At 43.2% G+C, this 23,343-nt stretch overlaps 1 pseudogene; it reads right to left on the bottom strand.

Moving 5' to 3' along the window:
* Positions 1-22,328, bottom strand: part of LOC114709103 — a 63,459-nt pseudogene extending 41,131 nt beyond the window's left edge.
* Positions 22,329-23,343: the final 1,015 nt, after the last annotated feature.

Below are 23,343 nucleotides of genomic sequence, written 5' to 3'. Positions count from 1 at the left end.
CTGGGATTAAAGGCGTGCGCCACCACCGCCTGGCACACACACACACACACACACACACACACACACACACACACACGTTTCAAACATATGATCTCATTCTCCGCACTCAGGTCTAGTCTCTTGCTGCTGCTGTTCCCTTTGAAGTGAATATTGGGAACGTGTATCTACACAACAAGAGCATCTTCATTCTTCATTAGGACTTCACGATCCTCTACTCTTCCCCTGCACAGATCAGCCACACTCCATCTCAGCTAGTCGTCCACTGACTGACACAGAGGTGGTCTCTGCTGGTCTCTGTGAGGTGAAAACTCACAGCACCCTCCAGAAGCACATGCAAAGCTTTGACTCCACACATGAGTCTGACCCTGGAACTTCCTCTCTCCCTTCAGTGTGATGTACTTTTGTTTGCTTTTCTTGCCTTCCAGAGTGGCTGGTAGATTTTTGTTGAATGCAGGAAAGATGGAGCTGAGACAACCAGGCATTGAGCATGAGGATTTATGTTGATCTGACCAGGAGTTGGGCTGTGGGTTGGTCTGGCCACTATAACCATCATACTGGACCAGGCTCTCCTACCCTGCTCTGCTTTGCTTCTCTGTTCTGTTGTTCACATCTCCCCATCGTCTTTCGGGTTTTTCACAAACAACATCTTTTTAAATAAAGTGTGTGCCTCATCTCTGGCTGTCGCTATGCTCGGAGGCCCGGCAATGGCGGCCAGGTGCTGAGGTGGGAAAGTGTCCGTCATCATACGCATTGGTTCTGAGGGCCCAAGTCCCTGGACTGTGTCCACCAGAAACACTGCTTTAGCTGTTTCTGTTCTCTTTATGGATGACAAGATGGCCACAGGGAGCCAGGGTCACTTAATGATCCTTTCAAGACAGACAAGGCTCCGGCCTTAGTAGTGTCCTTTTGAGGACAGGTCCTTATACAGAATGTTCTAGATGTATTTCAACATGGTCCGTTTCCTTTTCCCCATGCAGGAAGCACCAGAAATTTTTATCCAGTTCTTATTCTGACAACCTGGCCAGACCCTTGGAAGTAAAACTTCCCAGCACATACCCTGCTCCCTAAGATGTAGTCATCAGGAAGGTTTTGTTGGGTTTTGTTTGTTTGAGATATGGTCTCTTGTAGCTCTGGCTGGCCTGGAACTTGCTTTGTAGACCATGCTGACCTCCGACTCACACAGACCTATCTGCCCCTGCCCCTGCCCCTGCTCCTGCCCCTCCCTGTTGCCCTGCCCCTGCCCCTGCTCCTGCCCCTCCCTGTTGCCCTGCCCCTGCCTTTTGAATGCTAGGCTTAAAAGCCACCATGCCTGGCGACCATGAAGTCTTTTACTCTCAAGCTGGTCCACATTCAGCCTCTAAGTAATTGGCTAATTATGCAAGCAGTCCTACCAGTTAGCGGCTCCCACTGAATCAGATATTGGCTGGCTTTCCCGTAATCACCTGCCTCCCTGGGTTGTGAATATGCCATGGAAGCAGCCGTGAACTTGGCTGTCACAGGTATGATCTGCGGCATGTCTGTGTAGACAGATGCTCCTGTACTTTTTAATTATTCATAGATCCTTCCCATTCTAACACTGTTAAGAACTAAAATGTATCTCCTCACAATTCATGTTACAATCCTAACTTCTGGTGCTACATCAGTGCTTTTGGAGATGGGGCCTTTCAAGTCACAATTAGGAGTCGAGCGTGGTAGTATAGGACTGTAATCCCAGCACTTGGGAGGGGGAAACAAGATCATCAATTCCAGGGGCATCATCAGCTACACGGGCTGAGGCCAGCCTAGGCTAAGGAGACCCTGTGTCAAAACAAACAAAAGAGGAATGCTTAGGTTAAAATGAGGCTATTAGGGTAAGTATAATCCAGCATGGCGGTATCCTCACAATAAAAATAAATTGGAGCCCGGTGGTGGTCATAGCAGAGCACACCTTTAATCCCAGCACTCAGGAGGCAGAGGCAGGAGGATCTCTGTGAGTCCGAGGCCAGCCTGGTCTACAGAGCAAGATCCAGGAAAACCAAAAAAGAAAAAAGAAGAATAAATGTGGACACAGTGTCTTGTTTTGTTTTGTTGTTTTGGTTTTTTGAGAGAGGATTTCTCTGTGTAACAGCCCTGGCTGTCCTGGACCTCACTCTGTAGCCCAGACTGGCCTCGAACTCACAGAGGCCTGCCTCTGCCTCCCGAGTGCTGGGATTAAAGGCGTGGGACACCACCTTCCGGATAACACAGGTTGTTAAGAGGAAAGATTCGGTAAAGACACTCTGAGAAGTCACCCAGCCAAGGAGAAAAGCCTCACAAGAAACTAATCTGATACTTGGATCTTGAGTTTTCACCTCGGAATTATAAAAAGATATGTTTTTGTTACTCGGGCAACCAGTATGCAGAATTTTGGTTTGGTTTCCTTTGGTTTGGTTTTGGTGGGGTGGGGGAACTTGCTCTGCGGCCTTGATCGGTCAGTCCTTCTCCTGCAGTGACCTCCTGGGTGCTCTTTGTTATGCAGCCCTTGCAGACTAACACAAATTACAATCAGAAGATGACTTCCAAACAAGTGCTTCCAAAATGTTCCCTTTCAACTCCATTTCAGCACAAAACTCTGGAGTGTGTGTGTGTGTGTGTGTGTGTTCTTGTGGTAAGGCGAACATGCGCATCCTAGTTTATGTCCTGGAATTAAAAGCACACTCCACCATGCCCGTATTTTCCTGTGGGTTCTGGGAATTGAATTCAGTTTTCTGTGTCTGCGTGGCAAACACTTTACCAACTGAATTATCTCCTCAACCCCCCAAATATTTATTTTTTAAACTATCCTTTTTTTTTCCAGGGCTATGCAGAAACCACTCTTGAGGCCATCCTGCCAGGCATGGTGTACTAAGAAACAGGGAGTGTTAAACGAGCCCAGAGTGCTGGCCGCCCCCTCAGGACTGTCCTCATCACACCCATTCAGTCTACACCCATGAACAGCCCTGGCACTGTGTGGGGGATTCACAGTGTCTCCTTGCTTCCGAAGTCCTGGAGAGTGGCCCACAGGCCCTGACGTGAAGGGAGGCAGTGAAGCTGGGCGTGTAGCTCAGTGGTAGAGCCCTCGCTACACAGGAGGCCTCTGATTTAATCCCCACAGTGTAAAATGGGAAAGAAAATAGTGGGGAGAGATTTGTTCAGCGGGCTAGATGATGAGATTCTGGGCACTTGCTGAGAAGAATTTGAACATGGCAGTTTTTCAGAGCCGCCTCCTGCCTTCAGACTCCGCCCCTCCTCCAGCCTCAAACTCCCAACCAGAGAGAGGAGTCAGTGAAGTATCTTACTTGGTGAGGAGTGCCAGTTTTCTTGAATAGTATGAAAGGGTAGATGCCCTGACCAATCACTAAATCTCGTGATCTCTGACTTAGTGGGGTTTCTATTGCTGTGAAGAGACACCATGACCGTGGCAATTCTTATAAAAGAAATCATTTAATTGGAGCTGGCTTACAGTTCAGAGGTCTAGTCCATTATGGTCATGGTGGGAAGCATGGCAGCATGCAGGTAGACATGGTGCTGGAGAAGTAGCTGAGAGTTCTACAGCTGGATCAGCAAGCAGCAGGAAGATGGTGAGAAACTAGGCCTGGTTTGAGTATCTGAGACCTGGAAGCCCACCAGTGACACACTTCCTCCAACAAAGCCACACCTACTCCCACAAGGCCACGCCCCCTGACAGTGCCACCCGCTATGGGCCTATGGGAGCCATTTTTATTCAAACCACTACAGCTTCCAAAATTATCAATGTTGAAGGATGGACAGGAGTAGCGGCACACAGCTATAATTCCAGCACTTTCAGAGGCAGGGGGCAGGGGTGCAGAAAGATCAGGGGTTCAAGGACTACCCTTAACTATATATATATATATCCACCCAGGACAGCCTGGGCTACATGAGACAAGAAAGAGGGGTTGGGGGAGAGATCGAGAGAGGGAGAGGGAGGGAGGGAGGGAGGGAGGGAGGGAGGGGGAAGGGAAGTTCCAAGATGAGGAAAATTTGATATATGATGAAAAAATTTGTCTGTGATGATGGACTTAAAAATTCCTTATTGTGACTGAAGTGATGGCAGCAGTTAAGAGTGCCTGCTGCTCTTCCAGAGGCGGTGGTGGCACACGCCTTTAATCCCCGCACTCTGGAGACAGAGGCAGGCAGATCTCTGTGAGTTCAAGGTCAGCTTGGTCTACGGAGCAAGCTCCAGGACAGCCAGAGCTGTTACAGAGAGAAACCCTGTCTCAAAAAAAGAAGAAGAAGAAGAAGAAGAAGAAGAAGAAGAAGAAGAAGAAGAAGAAGAAGAAGAAGAAGAAGAAGAAAAGGTAAGGTTATGATTTCCTCATTTTGAGTACATGAAAATATTCTAAAATTAAATAGTCGTGACAGTTACATAACCTTGTAAAAATATTCAGAATCACTAAATTATGTACTGTAACATGGTGAAGTTTAGAGCATGTGACCTGTATCTCAAGTTTAAAAACACTTACAATTTAATCAGATATTGCTACTGATTCTAAAACCCTGACCTAAAGAATGGGGCAAACGTCAGTAAGAATGAGAGCACACGAGCCCCTCCCCAATTTTGACACACATTCTCATTCTTTAAAGTCCAGTATTGCCATCAAAGAAGTATTTTCATTTTCAGCTCCATAATAAGATGGGCCGCGGTTGTCATCGGTCCTCAAGTGACATGTGATTTGCTTTTATTTCCACAACACAGTGAATTTTGATAGATCACAGTAATTTCAATCCAGAAGGATCTTTTGACTGTAGGAGTGAATTAGAAAGATATTTTTATATCGCCTATCTGAGATAACAGGTCTTAGCGCCACGCTTCGGGCAAAATACATCAAAAGAATGAACTGAAGGTTAAGTTTCCTTTTAGATCTTGATTTTTATAACATCACAAAAATTCTTGCCTAAAAGCAGTCGAATTATTCAGCGGTGAGACATTCTATATTCACCACGTTCAGCCAGAGGGAAAGAATAAAGCCAGCACCGAGATACCTCGAAGGTGAGGTCCCTTCATCTTCCCACGGCGCCCTTCGAGGTCTCCGGCCCCAGAACACCACACCAGAACCCTGCCGCAGCAATGCAGGGAGACGCTTCCCGCGCTCACGCCGAACGTGCAAAGGTAATCCCCACGTGAAAAGAAGCGATACAAATTCAAGTAATGAAGCGTAATTTGTGTCAAACAATTATTACCATTTTATCCTACCCAAATCAGTCAATTAAATATAACTGTGTGTCTAAATTAGTTTTAGATAGCTTTTAATCCCAACTTGATTTTTTTAATTATCTTGTGCATATACTTATTTCTATGCAAAAAGTTCCTCTCCTTTTAATGCCCTGGGTTGTGCAGCAGTGTTTACACACAGTTTAAGGAGTGTCCGCAGGGATCTCTGCCCCAAGGTGTCTATTTACTGAACTACTCAGAGATCGTTACCGTAAGATGATTTCAAACATAAGGGAATCCACCAATGTATTACCCAGAAGCAACGCTGTCGGCAAATTTGTTTGATCAGTTTGTTCTTTGCTTGAACTTCTTCAGTTCAGGGCCTCATCCTGTACCACACAGGCACAGCCCACCTGGAGGCTGCTGCCACCTGGTGCATGCTCCTGGACACTGATCATGATGACCACAGACACGAGACGTGAGATTCTGCTGGGAATACTCATTTCGTCACATGATCAATGATTTTGTATTTGATCACTCAATGTGTACTAGGTCTTCAATGAGCACCTGTGATACAAGGATGAACAAGAAAGACCGGGTCCCTGGGCTGGGGATGTAGCTTGCTGCTAGAGTGCTAGCCTAGTGTATGTGATCTCTAGTGATGCACAGAGCAGGAAGGAGAAAGAGGGGAAGGAGGGAGGCAGGGGGGAGGAGGAGGAGGTAAAGAAGGGAAGCAGGGGGAGGGAAGGAGGAGGGGAGAAAAGAGGGAGGGAGAGAAAGAAGAGAGGGGACAAGGAAGGATAAAAGGAGGAAGAAAAAGAGAGAGCCCTGATCAGGCCAGCATGCACTTTGGTGAAGGGAAACTGCTGCCTCATTTCATGTCAACTTGACACATGCTAGAGTCATCTGAGAGGAGGGAGCCTCAACTGAGAAAATGCCACTATTTTGTAGGCAAGCCTGTGGGGCATTTTCTTAATTAGGGATTGATGTGAGAGGACCCAGACCATTGTGGGTGGGGCCATCTCTAGGTTTGTGGGTGCCATAAGGAAGCAGGTTGAGCAAGCCAGTAAACAGCATCACTCTGTGGCCTCTGCATCAGCTTTTGCCTCCAGGTTCCCATCTGGTTTGCCTTGGCTTCTCTCAATGAATTGTATGATTCAAGATAACCATGGCTCAAGACTAGATAGGAGATCCAAGCCAAATAAACCCTTTCCTCTCCAAGTTGCTTCTGGTCATGGTGTTTCATCACAGCAACAGTGATGTTTCTAGAAAAAGACAGAAAGCAAATAGCATGAGCAAATAAGATAATTTCAGAAATGGACAAATGATGTAAAGAAAATACAGTTGTTTAGGCAGTGGTGGTGGTGGTGGCGGCGGCGGTGGCGGCAGCAGCTTTAATCTCAGAACATTAGCTATCCCAGTCACTTCACTGTGGTCTACTAAAATTGTGTGTGTGTGTGTGTGTGTGTGTGTGTGTGTGCAAACAAGTGTTCCCCTTATGCTTGGCAGGCATCCCTTCCAACACACCCTAGCTCCATCCTGTTCAACCCGCCCCTGCATTCTGGGTGTTGTTCTATTACATACCTCATGGTTTCTCCACAGTCCATTTAGCTAGAATGAGAGTCAAAAAAGCAACTCATAGTCTAGTGTTGCTATTAAAATAGCATTTTAATATGGTGGTACACACCTGTGGTCCCAGAACTTGGAAGGCAGAAACAGAATGGCCACAAGTTTCAAGGCCAGCCTGGTCTACTACATACTGAGTCCAGGCCAATCAAGACTCATAGAGAAACCCTGTCTCAAAAAGCCAAGATAAAAAAAATCCCAGTATTTGGGAAGTAGAGACAGGAGGATCAGGAATTCAAAGCCAACCTGAGACCTTGTCTCAAAAAACAACTGGTACTGGAGAGACAGCTCAGCATTTAAGAGCACACACTGCTCTTGTTTAGTTCCACATCAAATGTCTCACAACCACCTACAACTTCAGCTCCAAGGGAAGCCAACACCTCCACATCCACAGGCACCTGCACATCACATGTGTACATACCCACACACAGACACACACATGTACACATACTTTTTTTTTTTTTTTTTTTTTTGGTTTTTCAAGACAGGGTTTCTCTGTGTAACAGCCCTGGCTGTCCTGGGAACTCACTTTGTAGAGCAGGCTTACCTCGAACTCACAGAGATCCTCCTGCCTCTGCCTCATGTTATTTTAATAACTAAAAGGTGGCTGAAGCAACATATATTTGTTATTTATTATAGTCCTAACTGGGCTCTGCTTTTCTTAGACAAGGTTTCTTCTGCCTATTTACCCCATGAACTATCTTCCCTTGTATTAACTGGGATGGAGATAGATGATTGCTAGACTGACAGACAGACAGACAGATAAATTGACTGACTTATTTTTAAGTGTGAGGGTTCTGTGTTACCTGGAGTGACCCGGAACTTCTGTGCTCACACAGCCCTCCCTGTAACTGGACCCTCAAGTGCACATAACCACACAGCACCAAGTCCTTGTCTCCCTCTGTGTGACACATGCATCCTTAGGAGGGGACTGTCACTGTTTCTTTGTCTTCGGGCTAAAACCAAGTGTAGAAAAAAACTGTCACTCACCTGTTTTCTCGAGTGGAAAATGTCTCCCAGAGCTTGCGCTGAGGTTACCCACTCTCAGCGGCTTCCACACTCCTCTAGACAGTTGTGCCTTTATACTGTCGTTAGGGGACCACACATGTCTCCCCATGAAGACAGGCAACCACCTGGGACACCAGACACATTTTTTTAAATTCTGTTTGTGTATATGCTGTGTGTGGGGTGGGTGCATGCATGCCACGGCACACATGTGGAGGTCAGGGGATGGTTCTGTGGAGTCGGTTCTTTCCTTTCTTCCTGGGGTGGGACTCCGGCTGTCAGGCTTTCACCCGCTGAGCCACCTGGCCCGCCCAAGGGACTGAACACTTACCACTTTTATCATTCTTCCTGGGGTTGGTCTTATGTAACAGAGCAGTGTCCTTGTAAATAGATTTCAATCTCTTTGGAGGTTGGAATTTTCCCTGGCCACTGTATCATTTCTACTACTAAAGCCTAATGAAGAGTGAGTCATAAATCATTTCCATCTACAGTGTATATTATTTTAGGCAAAATATCTTAATAAATCTTACACTGACATTACAATTCCACAGACATAGCAATAAAATGGAGCTCAGCGAAACAGACCTGGGTACCCAAACCGAGACCAAATCTATCATCTCACTCACAGTATCTCTTAACCCAAACCTTCCTTTTCTGAAAAGTATCTCAGCTGTACAACACTGCCACCTAGTGGTTAGCCTTCAAAGCATGGTAATGCAAACCAACTTCCCCGGCTACAAAGATCAAGATTGGAAATAGGACTTAGCTACTTAGCCTCTGTCCTGACGAGTAAGGAAAATGGGCCCCAAAGGGAGTGGCACTATTAGGAAATGTGGCTCTGTTGGAGTGGGTGTGGCTTTGTTGAAGGAAGTGTGTCACAGTGGAGGCAGGCTTTGAGGTTTCATCTATGCTCAAAACATACCCAGGGTCACGGACCATTTCCTGTTGCCTGTAAGTCAAGATGTAGGACATTTGGCTACTTCTCCAGCACTACGTCTGCCTGCAGGCCACCATGTCACTAAAGCCACTCCAATTAAATGTTTTTCCTTTATAAAAGTTGTCGTGATCATGGTGTCTCTTCACAGCAATAGAAACCCTAAGACACAAGTTGGTACCAGGGATTGGGATATTGCTGTGATAGGCCTGACCATGCTTTTGTTTGGAGGAATCTGGACTTTGGGAGTTTGGGCTAGGAAAGCAGTGGAATGCTTTAAGCACTGCTTAATGGGCCATACTAGTAGGAGCGTGGAAGACAGTGGTGCTGAGGGTGAATTGAACTGTAAGGCCCTGGCTCAAGAGATTTCAGAGAAGAATTTTAGTGTGTTGCCTAGAGATCTTTCTTGTGATATTTTGGTGAAGAAAGGGGCTGCTTTTTGTTTTCTATTATCAGCTTGATACAGTATGAGTTCTTACCCTAATAGTGAAATGTTTGATTGAGGCTTGCTCAGTAATTGAGTAAAACCAAAACTTATTATAAGCCACAGTCATCCTAGGGTCCCCCCTGCTATATAGCCTCCCAGGTTCTGTGGTTTGCAGTCTGATTGTTCTTTGCTTTATATCTAGAATCCACTTATGAGTGAGTACATACCATGTTTGTCTTTCTGAGTCTGAGTTACCTCACTCAGGATGGTATTTTCTAGTTCCATGCATTTTCCTACAAATTTCATGCTGTCATTGTTTTTCTCTGCTGAGTAGTACTCCATTGTGTGTATGTACCACATTTTCTTAATCCATTCTTCAGTTGATGGGCATCTAGGCTGTTTCCAGGTTCTGGCTATTATGAATAATGCTGCTATGAACATAGTTGAGCATGTATCTTTGTGGTATGATTGAGCATTCCTTGGGTATATGTATGGCTGCTTTTTAAGCCCTTGTCCAAAGAGTCTGCCTGAGGCTAAACTGAAGAGATTTGGATTAATTGCATTGGCAGAGGAAATCTCAAAACAGCCTAGTATATAGACTCTGTCATGTGGTTACTAGTGGTCATTCTTACATAGAATTATAATGAAAAGAAGCAAACTGAGCAAATAAAAATTCAAAATGTACAGATTGAGAAAGGAGGCATCAGGAAAGGGACTAGAGCTAAAACCTGTGTTCAAGGAGATAAACAGATTAAGAAATGGAATAAAGGGAGTGGTAACCTCAGGGCAAGATCCCACCCAACTAAGTTTCCAACTTGTGAAAAGAAACTAAAGGAAAGCTTAGAGCCAGGTGTGGTCCTGCATGCCTTTAATCCCAGCACTTAGAAGGCAGAGGCTGGCAGATCTCTGAGTTTGGGGCCAGCCTGGTCAACAAGTTCCAGGACAGCCAAGCTTAGGGAATGAAGGGAGCTATTAAAAACAGAAAGCTAGTCAAGATGTAATTGAAGGAGTGGCCATGTTCCAGCCCCAGCAAGCAGAAGAACTTGGCAGCTTTGACCATGTGGTTCTGAACTTTAGAGTCAAGGACAGAAGAAAGGGGTTATGGAATCTCCTTCCAAGACTAAGAAAAGTTGCTGAGGTGGGCATGTGTCAGGGGTGTCCCTGAATGGAGGCCCAGAGAGTCCATTGTGTGAAGCTGTGAAGGTGAAGCCTGGATTGCCTTGGGGACCCCAAAATATTGGAAATGCCAGAGCCATGGGCTACCTACTAAGGAGAGCTGCTAACAGGGAGTGGAGCCAGCCCAAAAGGAAGAAGTGTGTTTCAGTCAACAAAGCTAAAAGGAGTTGGTGATCTGCAGATCGTTTTGGCATCAGACATGGAGATACAGAGTTTGAAGCTTGCCTAACTGGGTTCCCATCTTGCTTTGGTCCAGTATTTCCTCACTATGCTCCCTTTCCTCTATTTTGGAATGGTAATGTCTATCCTGTACCATTGTATGTCAGAAGTATGTGATCTGTTTGTTGATTTTTATTTTATAGAGGATTACAGTTAAGAGATTGCATGAATCTCAGAGAGACTTTGAACTTTGGACTTTTAAACATTGTTGAGACTATGATAGACTATGGGGACTTTTGAAGTTAAACTAAACGCATTTTTGCATTATGATATGGTTATAAGCCTTTGGAGGCCAGGGAATGGAATGTGGTGGTCTGAAAGAAAATGGCCCCCAAAGGGAGTGGCACTATTAGCAGGTGGGACTTTGTTGGAGGAAGTGTGTCACTGTGGAGGTAGACTTTGAAGTCTCATGTATGCTCAAGGCACACCCAGTGTCTCAGACCACTTCCTGTGAGTCAAGATGTAAGACTGCTCAGCTCCCTCTCCAGCACCATGCCTGCCTGCAAGCTGCCATACTCCCAGCCACCATGCTCTGCTCCCCGCTGTGACAATAATGGACTAAACCTCTGAAGTATAAGTGAGCCACCTCAATTAAAGGTTTTCCTTTATAAGAGTTGTGGTGGTCATGGTGTCTCTTCACAGCGATAGACACCCAGGAAGGAAAGGGTCTATTTGGCTTAAACTTCCATATGCACTGTTCAGCATCGAAGGAAGTCAGGACAGGAATTCAAATAGTGCAGGAACATGGAGACAAGAGCTGATACCGAAGCCATGAAGGGTGCTGCTCACTAGCTGGCACCTTAGCTTGATTTTTCTTCTTCTCTTTTTTTTTTTTTTTTTTTTTTTTTTTTTTTTTTGGTTTTTCAAGACAGGGTTTCTCTGTTTAGTTCTGGCTGTCCTAGAACTCACTTTTAGACCAGGCTGGCCTCAAACTCAGAGATCTGCCTGCCTCTGTCTCCTGAGTGCTGAGATTAAAGGCAAGTGCCACCACCGCCCAGCAGCTTGATTTCTTACATTCACTCAGGACAACCTGCCCAGGAGCGGCACCACCCACATCAATCATCAATCAAGAAATGCCCCCACAGGCTTGCCCACCGGCTAATCTGGTCAGAGCATTTTCCCAAATGACTCTATTTTGTGACGAGTCAACATAAAACCAGCCAGCACACAGAGTCATTTAGAATGCCACTAACTTGTCATCTGGCCATTTTTCTTGAATAAACTGTCTGTACATCACTAGAGGCCTTTTATTTATTTCTGGAGATCTAAAAAGTTCGTTCTAACAATTTTAATCATTTTTTTTTTCTCATTTCATTGATTCGTGGATGGGGAAAATTCACATTTTTGAAAGCTCCCACTTTGCTAGTTTTGCTGATGCCATCCAAATTTTCCACAGGGGTCAGCCAGCAAAGCTTTCTGGAAAGGAACCGTGGTGACTAGTTTATGTCAACTTGACACGGGCTGCAGTCATTAACTGTAGTTATTGGGCAGGAGGGAGGCTCAATTGAGAACAGAAACACTAAGACACCCTGGTCCCAGCTCATTCTCCGTCAGAAACAGGCTTTACAAAACGACTTGCCTGCAGGGCTCATGAACCGGCTCGGGGGGTTAAGGGTGCCTGCTGACAGGTCTAACCTGAGTTTCATCCCTGGAACCCACTTGGTGGAAGGAGAGAACAGACTCCTGAAAGTTGGTCTTGACCCCCAGGCCCGTGCGCCCACACACAAACAAGAATAAATAAATAAATTTTTTCGGGGGCGGGGGGAGGATGGATTCAAGATGGCAGCAGCAGCCAGCATCTACTGCCTGCGGGGCGCTCCAAGGAATCTGAGAAACCCATGGAGACTTTGAGGAGAGATGCAGCAGCGGAGGGTGAGCCTGCAGAGCCCACAATATCTCCGAAAACAACCAAATTAGTGACGTATTGGCGACAGGCATGGGAGGGTGGCTGCAACAGACAAAGGAGCCTGCCGTTAATGACTGGGCAGTCCTCGGGCCACCAGGAGGCTTGCCCACCTTGCATGCCTGTCGCCACCCTGTCGCCAGTGCCTCCTCTTGCCCCGCAGTAGTGGAGTTACCGCAGCTGCTGCTGCTGTTGCTCCACACACAGCTCGCCCTGCTGGGGGAAGGAGAGCGCTCAGGCCACTGAGCATCGAGTGACCCTGGTGCCACAGGGCATCCAATGCCAAGGACAGGGTGATGTACAGCAGCCTGGAGCTCGTCTAGGTCCTGCCCCCAACATGCTGCCCAACCTCACTGACGGAACAAGATCTCTGAGATGAAGAATGGTTCATTTTCTGGATTAAGTCTCCTCGAAAGACTTCTGTGGTCCACGCTGCCATCAGAGGCAGTGTTGATATCTGTGATCCATGTTGCTGTCAGATGCCATGTTGACGTCCATGCTGGCAAACAGAAACCACGTTGAAGTCTGAGATCTATGCTGCTGCCGGCTGCTACGGGCAAAGAAGTTTCTTTTGCAGTGGTATTGATGACTGCAGACTCATAACTAAGAATGAAAGACATTGAAGTGGAAGTGGAAGTTCCTGTCCCACCAGCCAGCTCCCAAATAACCACACAGAGACTTATTATTAATTATAAATGCTCAGCCAATAGCTTAGGCTTGTTACTAACTAGCCCCTACAACTTAACCAATATTTCTTATCTACATTCTACCACATGGCAATACCTTTTTCAGCATGGCATGTTCATCTCCTTCTTCCTCTGTATCTGGCTGGCAACTTCACCCTTCTTCTTCCCAGTGTTCTCAGTCTGGCTCTCGCACCTAACCTCTTCCTGCCTAGCTATTGGCCAGTTAGCTCTTTATTAAAATCAATGAAAGTAACACATCTTCACAGTGTATAAAAGGATTATTCCACATCATTGAAGGCTTCAGTGACAACCTCTTCCCCACCCCACCCCCCAAAAAAAGAAAGAAATAGCCAGACAGGAAGTTACTGAAGAGAGTCCTTTAAATCTGTGATAAATATGCTGAAGTGTGACAGTTTCAGAGAATGTGAATGCCCCTTCTCGCCTCCTTCTGCATTTGTGTGTTCCTAGTGCACATACAGACAAGCAGGCTCACACACACCTAAATAATTAATTTAATTAAAACATTTTTAAGTAGAGAGTGATAAAGGGAAATCCTTGAAGACCACTTGACTCCTCAGGAGCAGGAACAGGTGAGTTCACCTGCGCACGTGCGTGCATGCATACACACACGCACACATACACACACACACACACACACACACACACACACACACACACCTGCCCATAGTTCACACACATTTTGTCAGTCAGTTTATAGTTTCTGGGGGAAAGATATTTTCATCAGTGGTGTAGCCCCTGGTAAGATGCCCATGCTAGAAATTTGCAGGCAAATGGATGGAACTAGAAAATATCATCCTGAGTGAGGTAACCCAAACCTAGAAGAACAAACATGGTATGTACTCACTCATATTTGCAGGCAAATGGATGGAACTAGAAAATATCATCCTGAGTGAGGTAACCCAAACCCAGAAGGACAAACATGGTATGTACTCACTCATAAGTGGATTATAGATATAAAGTAAAAAACAATCAGACTGCAACCCACAGAACCAGGGAGGCTACGTAGCAGGGGGGACCCTAGGATGACTGTGGATTATAAGTTTTGGTTTTACTCAATTACTGGGCAAGCCTCAATCAAACATTTCACTATTAGGATAAGAATTTATACTGTATCAAGCTGATAATAGATAAATAAATAAAGCCCATGCTATTGTAAACAGCTCCTCATCTAAGCTTCCTTAAGCAAGACTCAGTGGTGGAGGAAGGAAGGAAGGAAGGAAGGAAGGAAGGAAGGAAGGAAGGGAAGGAGGGAGGGAGGGAGGGGGGAGGGAGGGAGGAAACAGTCGCCTAATTCCCAGAAACCCCCACAATTGTGTACAAAGGTCTAGGTAAGATTTTTCTTCATCTCATAAAAACCCCAGCTCCCTAGAAATTGGGGCTCTCGGCTACACAGCCTATTACCCTCTCCAAGCCCCACTGGGAGAGCATCCAATGCCCTCTTCCATTCTCCTCAGGCACCAGACCCCCACGTGGTACACACACATATACACAGGCAAAAAACAAAAACAAAAAACACATGCACTAAATAAATAGAATTTTTAGAAAGATAACATTTTGTCTTCACCATCTTTGGGAAGGGCCATGGTGTTGATGCATTCTTAAGAGTTCTCAGGACAAGACGTGTGGAGTTTATTTTGTAGAACTGAGTTAGGGGAAGAGCAATGGAGCCTCATTGCAACTGTCCTTTATAATGTGTATGAAACGTGCTATTTTCCTGTGCCCTTGCTCCTGCTCTGATAATTTGCAGATTCTGTTTTTCTTTTATTCTGTGTTAGTCACAAAATCTGTTGTGCAGGAGAGGATATTGTGATGTACCCGTATTCTAGCACATACTGTAGTTACTAAACAAAATCGCTGGAGACAGAAAAAAATTACCTCCCCTGCACCCCTCCCTCAAGGAAAAAAAACATGTTAGCAACCACTAAAGCTAGTGTATGCTTCCGCTGACATAAAACTGGAATATTTATTTCATGTTACTAAATTTAAATTATCAAGTTTGGAAATATTACATCAAAGGCTGATTTTGCAATTGTATGACTCATTTCATAGAAAATCAGGGAACTGGAACTAAAATATAAATGAGCTTTTTAATCCAAATGTGAAGTAGAAATGTGTGGCTTCACATATCTGAGGACCATAAAAAAATTTAATTAAATAAATAAATAAATAAAACCCACATATCCTTCAACTCAGCTGAGGGACATCAGCCAGTATTTGTTATGCTGTGCTCACTCACTCCAGGAAAATAACTCCTCTTTCACTCAGCTTCCAAGAACATCTAAATTACACAGGACCTGACTGGCAATATGGTTCTGCCAGTAAGGATGCTTGACTCCAAGCCTGACAGTCAGAGTTCGTTCCCCGGGATCCACATGGTAGATTAAGAACACTGACTCCTACGAGCTTCCTCTGACCTCCACACAAGCTGTGGCACACAAATAAATAATTTTAACGTTTAATTACACGGGCTGGGCTGGGGAAGTGGTTCAATGGGTAAGAGCGCTTGCCGAGTGAGCACAAAGACCAAATAAAATGTCAGCCACGGCCAGGTGACCCTGTAATCCCAGCACAGTGGGGATCAGATACAGGAGCATTACTGGATGTAGTGCGGCCAGCCTAGTTCCAGGTTCTGTGAGAAATCTAGGCAGAGAGTGCAAGATACCCTACATCCTCTGGCCTCTGCATAGAGTACATACATACATACACACATACACACACACACACACACACACACACAAAGTATAATAAATAAATCGGGGCTGGAGAGATGGCTCAGAGGTTAAGAGCACCAACTGCTCTTCCAGAGGTCCTGAGTTCAATTCCCAGCAACCACATGGTGGCTCACAACCATCTGTGATGAGATTTGGCGCCCTCTTCTGTATACATAATAAATAAATCTTTAAAAATAAATAAAATAAATAAATAAACCACACATGGATTGTATGTGGCTTCTTTAAATAAAATAATAAAATAATGCCAGGAGTAAATGGTGAGACGGTATTAGCACCGTCATCACACACACTCTATTGTGTTACTGTTCCATTAACTACCAGGAATTCAGCTTTTAAAAATTGTCAAGAGCAGCTCTGGTAATGAATGCCTGTAATCTCAGCACACAGAAGGCTGAACCAAGAGGACTGCCGGGAGTTTGAGGCCATCCCAGGATACATAGTGAGCACCAGGTCAGCCTGGGCTACATAACAATACCCTGTCTCAAACAGAAACAATTGTTAAAACTAAAACATCCCATCAGTACCCCACCAATGTATGCAATTTTTACACTTTATGTATCAATTTAAACTAAGTTTAATTTAAAAATAATTTTTTTTATATCCCGGCCAAAGTTTCTCCTCCCTCCTCTCCTCCAAGTCCCTCCTCCCTGAAAAAAAAGCTAAATTTTTAAATGTCAAAAATCACTGTTGATGTTCCTCTGACTTCTCACTTTTAACAAAAAAACCTAAAACGACAAGATGGTTGAGTGTGTGCAGATGCCCCCCCGCCAAGCCTGATGACCAGAGTCCCACATGAGTTCAATCCCCAGGACTAACACAGTGAAGGAGAGAGCTGACTCTGAGAGTTGTCCTCTGACCCGCATTGCACTCGCATGCTCACACTGACATGGCACCTCATCCTTGTGCACACATTAGTAACAAAACACGCACACAAACCGTAAAATAGTACTCTATATGCAGATAATTTTCAGCTCTGTTAATAGTAATACCATCTGTTCATTTCATTAAAAGAGATCAAGCTTCCACTAATAATGCATTCCACAAATAATCGCAGAAATCTAAACTGTCAGGAAAGTGGAAGGAAGATTGTAAAAAGGGCAGGAGCAACTTGCAGTCATAATAGAGCAAAGTCATGCCTCAGCCATGACCACCAGGTGGCGCTAATACACTGACTCCATCACCGAAAAAGCCACCAGCGCCTAGAAACCAAGACCCCACGAAGGGCACAGAAACTCCAGCGTCCCTGCCAGCTGTATGAAATTCTGCCCCAGCTGGCCATGGTCTTGTGATCTTGGGTGGTATCAGAGGAGAGAGAGTGTGGAAGGTTAACTGAAGAGGGGACTCCATCTCAGCCTTGACGGGGAGGAGACTGTTGGTGACATGGTTCTTTCATATCACCCATATTCTTTTTTTTTTTTTTTTTTTTTGAACATAAAAACAGGTTATAATTCAAAAGTCCAGGGTCATTTGAAACTGGAAAATACTTTCTCTGTAGAAAATAGTAAAAATGGTAACATTTCCCAATAAGCCCTTTTAAGCCAAATAGCTGAATTAGACATATAAATATTGATTAGATTCTGGGATACAGAAGAAACCTATCTTCATCCGTTCAGAGAGTTATGTTTTACTTAAGTTGTGTAAGTGAGATTCCTATTCATCTTCTCCTCCACTGTTTGATTTACGGCAGACATTTTTCTATCCATAATCTAAAAAGATTTTAGCCTTCCCTCCTGGAAGTACAGCCAGCATTTTCTTTCATCAGCTTGATACATTACAAATTCTTATCCTAATAGTGAATGTTTCACTGAAGCTTGCCTAGTGATTGGGCAAAACTTATTATAAGCCACAGACATCCTAGGATCCTCCCTGCTAGGTAGTCTCCCTGGATCTGTGGGTTGCAGTCTGATTGTCCTTTGCTTTATATCTAGTATGCACTTATGAGTGAGTACATACCATGTTTGTCCTTCTGAGTCTGGGTTACCTCACTCAGAATGATATTTTCTAGTTCCATGCATTTGCCTGCAAATTTCATGCTGTCATTGTTTTTCTCCGCTGAATAGTACTCCATTTTGTATATGTACCACATTTTCTTAATCCATTCTTCAGTCGACAGGCATCTAGATTGTTTCCAGGTTCTGGCTATTATGAATAATGCTTCTATGAACATAGTTGAGCGTGTATCTTTGTGGTATGATTGAGCATTCCTTGGGTATGTGCCCAAGAGTATCACCCATATTCTGGAAGCAAACCCTTTTCCATGCTATATAAGTAAGCCTAATAAACGCATATAAATTAACTTATCTACCCACATCACTGGCCTTCTAAATAATTGGCTCACTTGGCAGCCTCGTCTGCTGTCAATCCAAGACTCAGCAGGGACTAGCTAATGGCAATATTAACCATATTAAACCAAAGACCACCAAGGCCTTCTTTCCCACTAAAACTGAACTCCATGATAACATGGATATGCAATATATGATTTAAATCTTGTTCATATTTAAGGATATAAACGGGTATTGCCAGGTGGGGTGGCACATGCCTGTAATCCTAATGTTCAGGAGGCAATAAGGATAAGGCATTCAAGGCCAGCCTTGACTACATAGATTCCAAGGCTAACTATGCTCCATGAGACCCTGTTGCAAACAAACAAAATGAATAAGCAAAAGTAAATAATCTGTATCTATAAGATACTTTTCTCTTTTTTGTTAAACAGTTTAAATTGTATTGACCTCCCAGTTTTTAAAAAAAAATTAAAGGCCACACCTCTAGGTTGATGTACTAGATACAGATCATGCAGAATGAGTATGAAGAGATACAAATTAGTCATGCCCAAAAGATTGACTAGAGTACAGAGTCATCTTCATAAATACATATAAAATCTTTAGGAAGATAGAAGGGATTGCCAGGTTTTCTGAGACACTTTCTAACGTATATTCAACATATACACCATTGTGAATACACACACACTCTAGGCTCTGTGCCTCTGACACAGCCCAAAGATTTGGCTCCATGACTATTATAAAACTAAATATACTGAATGAGATTCTGTTTCTCAGTTGAAAAAGCCAGACCTATAAACATCAAGTAGATAATTACTCCAAAATATGGAGAATACAAATGCAAGCACTTTATTTTAAAAAGCAAACACAAAAGATTGTGTAGATCCAAAAGTGTTAACTGCTTCCAAGCTTCCATTTTGGGTCATTTAGATTTCTTTTACTTTCAGTCATCCTAAAGTACACATACATGTCTTCTAAACATCATTAGCCAAAAAGGAAAAAGAAAAAAATGTTAGGGACAGCAAAAGCCAAGTCAACCCAGTCCGTGCTCAGTCTAAGTCAACTGCCAGTATCTCCAGGTAAGTAAAGCCAGTCTCCTGATTCCTCAGGACATTCCACACTTTTCATCGTTTCCACTGCACACAACAGTGGCTCAAGTATTAATTTTAAAATGACCCCAGTTACCAAAATATTAAGAACTCAAATGTTAAAGTATTTCATTTTTGCATTCCAACATTTTACATTAAAATGCTACAGTTTCATAAATGGAATTAACAAGCAGTGCAAGAGAAAACAGGAGAGCTATATATTATATACCAAGACACTACTATATATTATATGCCAAGACACTATACTATATATTATATACCAAGACACTATACTATGTATTATATACCAAGACACTACTATATATTATATACCAAGACACTACTATATATTATATACCAAGACACTACTATATATTATATGCCAAGACACTATACTATGTATTATATACCAAGACACTACTATATATTATATACCAAGACACTATACTATATACTATATACCAAGACACTATACTATATACTATATACCAAGACACTATACTATAGACTATATACCAAGACACTATACTATAGACTATATACCAAGACACTACTATATATTATATACCAAGACACTACTATTATATTATATACCAAGACATTATACTATATACTATATACCAAGACACTACTATATATTATATACCAAGACACTATATGCTATATACCAAGACACTACTATATATTATATGCCAAGACACTATACTATATATTATATACCAAGACACTACTATATATTATATACCAAGACACTATTATATATTATATGCCAAGACACTATACTATATATTATATACCAAGACACTACTATATATTATATACCAAGAAACTACTATGTATTATATACCAAGATACTATACTATATATTATATACCAAGAAACTACTATGTATTATATACCAAGACACTATACTATGTATTATATACCAAGACACTATACTATATATTATATACAAAGACACTATACTATATACTATATACCAAGACACTATACTATATATTATATACGAAGACACTATACTATATACTAAGACACTACTATATATTATATACCAAGACACTACTATATACTATATACCAAGATACTACTATATATTATATACAAAGACACTATACTATATATTATATACCAAGACACTACTATATATTATATACCAAGACACTACTATATATTATATACCAAGACACTATACTATATATTATATACCAAGACACTACTATATATTATATACGAAGACACTATACTATATACCAAGACACTACTATATATTATATACCAAGACACTACTATATATTATATACCAAGATACTACTATATATTATATACGAAGACACTATACTATATACCAAGACACTACTATATATTATATACCAAGACACTACTATATACTATATACCAAGATACTACTATATATTATATACGAAGACACTATACTATATATTATATACCAAGACACTACTATATATTATATACCAAGGATACTACACTCTTCTGGAGAAAACTAACTAGTCCATGGTCCACACCAGCTCCCACTTGCTTACTTTCAGAGCTCTCCTCAACTTTAGAAAGCTCATCTTCTTGTACTAGGACACTAATATCCTGAAAATCTTCTCTTCTTTCTGTTATGCTTTCACATTCCAAACAGCGAGTTCTTAATACTAGCTGACCTTGACATAATTTCTCTACACGTTCAAAACCAACCTGTTCTGCACCTTTGTTTATGGGCTTAGGTTCACTAACGTTCACAGAGTTGACACTGCTTCCCGGAGATTCCAGGACACGGCCATTAACAGTGTTCTCACTTTCGTTCTTCCCTAAGTCCTCTTCCAGGTCGTACTCATTCTCTTCAGGTTGGAAGAGATCGCTTTGGATCCCTTTGGATCACTGGTTTGTTGTTATTTTCCCCAGACTACAGAACTTAGAGAGAATGCTTGGCTGCTTAGTTGTAGACTTTAGCCAATTGATTTTAACTTTTGCTTTCCTCCGAGAGGGTCTTGCACTCTCATTTTCAGAAACACACTTGGGGATGGTTTTAGGAGAAATCTCTACTGTCGTGCCCCCCCAACCTGTAGCCTTTCTTTTTGATCTAGTTTGTCTCTGGTTCTCTTCCAATGACTGGGGTTCCTTGGATGATTTAACTTTTTTCTTCAGGTTACCAGACTCACTGTCTCTTTTTCTTTTCCAGTTTCATTTGGGTGGTTTTTCTTTAAAGCCCTCCGAATTCCTCATACTGTCCATCTCTGAGTGCTGTTAACTCCACTCATCTCCTCTTTCTGATGCGATTTTTCTTCTACCTTAGTAGATAATTCAGCCAAGTTTACACTTCTTTTTGGGGGAGTTGCCATGTTTCTTGAAAGTTTCCCAGAATACACTGCAGCACTTCCTGTGCATCATGCTGGATACCCTTCATACACAGGGTTGAGTTCCCTGAGTGTGTTAACCAGTCGCCTTGGCTGTGTAGCAAGTTCATCTGTATATTTCTCTGGTTTTAAGAGAAAACTAGCCTGAAGCTGTTCAGCTGAAATTATTAAGGACTGTAAACTGCATATAAGCTCGTAACTTACCAAAGGATCTTCTTTGCAGCTTCCCTTATCTTTCTGATTAGAGTCATCCTTCAGAGCTTCTTTCTTCCTTGAAATAATGTTAAATAAGTGATTCACCCGGACTTAAAACCAGAACAAAAGTAGAACACCTGAAGAATATTACTCAGCAAGTGTTGCCAAGATTATTCAGTCCCACAAATGGTAACGGGTTTTCTCTCTTCTCACAGTTTATTGGTGAGGACTGTGCCGCAGGAACAACTTGGCCAATCTCAGATCCTCTACATTCAGAAGCTTTTTCTTCATTTTCTTGAGAATCGGTGAAATCTAAAGCTCTTTTGGTTTCCTTTTTCTGACCAAAAAAAAACTTCAAAGAAAGTCTGTTTTTCTTCGATGGACTACCTCTTCAAAGCCCATTACTTTCACTAGGTATGACACCAGGCTTTTTCCTTTAAAATTGCAAGGAGTTGATGAAAATTAACTTATAGAAGGCAGCTGTAATCACCAATTATATCCGGTCATGGCTCTGAGCAAGTCCGCGGCGCCGCCGCCCGGGAGACCAGCCGGGCAGAGCACAGACACGATGTGTGAGCCCCGCCGCCATCCCGGGAGCGAGATCGCTGGTGGGTGCCTCCCGCGCGGGGGTGACCGGAGCCCGGCTGCCGCTTGGTCCTACCCGCCGCGGCCCCTCTGCATCCCTGGAGCAGCCGCGAAGGCTACAGGCCGAGCGCACAGAGGTGGCCGCGCTCCCAAGCTGCAGGGTCCCCGCTCCTTGGCCACCCAGACACTTTTGTTATAAAACCATATCCAAATGTGTGTGTCAGTCAGGGTTCAGGAGAAGAAGCAAAATCAACAGTGTTATAAAGAGAACTACTGAACCATACACGTGTGGATGCTCAAACGCGCGTATCTTTTTTTTTTTTTTTTTTTTTTTTTTTTTCTTTCTCTGAGCACGGGTGTCATAGATGGGTCCTGGTCTTGTTCTTGTTGCTGTGGTAAAATTCCCCAACTAAAAGCAACTTAAGGGAGAAAGGGTTTTTGATGGCTTACAGTTCCAGGCTATGATCACCATTGCTGGGAAGCAGGGCAAGAACACAGGGCGGGTAGGCATATCACCTAAGGGCAGAGAGCGAATAAATGCATGCATGCTAAGTACTCACCTAGCTTTTTCTACTCTTGCACAGTCCAGGGCCCCAAACTAGGGAAAGATGCTGCCCACTTTCAGGCTAAGTCTTTCCACCTCAATCAACATAATTAAGGGGGAAAGAAATCCCTCCTGAGCACGTCCCCAGGCTAACTTGGACTCAGGCCATTCTTCACGGAAACTCTCTTACTCTCTTGTATATAGTTAGAATGACCTTGAGCTTTTCTGATCTTGCTATCCCCACCTTCTGAGAACTGGGATTGTTTGATTAGGCTGCCACACCTGGTTTCCATAGCTAACAACATAGAGAACATATACACATATGTATATATAAGGGTGTTTCACTCACACTGTGTCCTAGTCTCAGCTGTGATAAAATGCCCTAACAAAACT

This window comes from Peromyscus leucopus, chromosome 5 (assembly GCF_004664715.2).
Source record: "Peromyscus leucopus breed LL Stock chromosome 5, UCI_PerLeu_2.1, whole genome shotgun sequence".
In the NCBI taxonomy this organism is placed as follows: domain Eukaryota; kingdom Metazoa; phylum Chordata; class Mammalia; order Rodentia; family Cricetidae; genus Peromyscus; species Peromyscus leucopus.
Note: the sequence above shows the minus strand (reverse complement) of the source record. Positions and strands in the feature narration are given on the sequence as shown.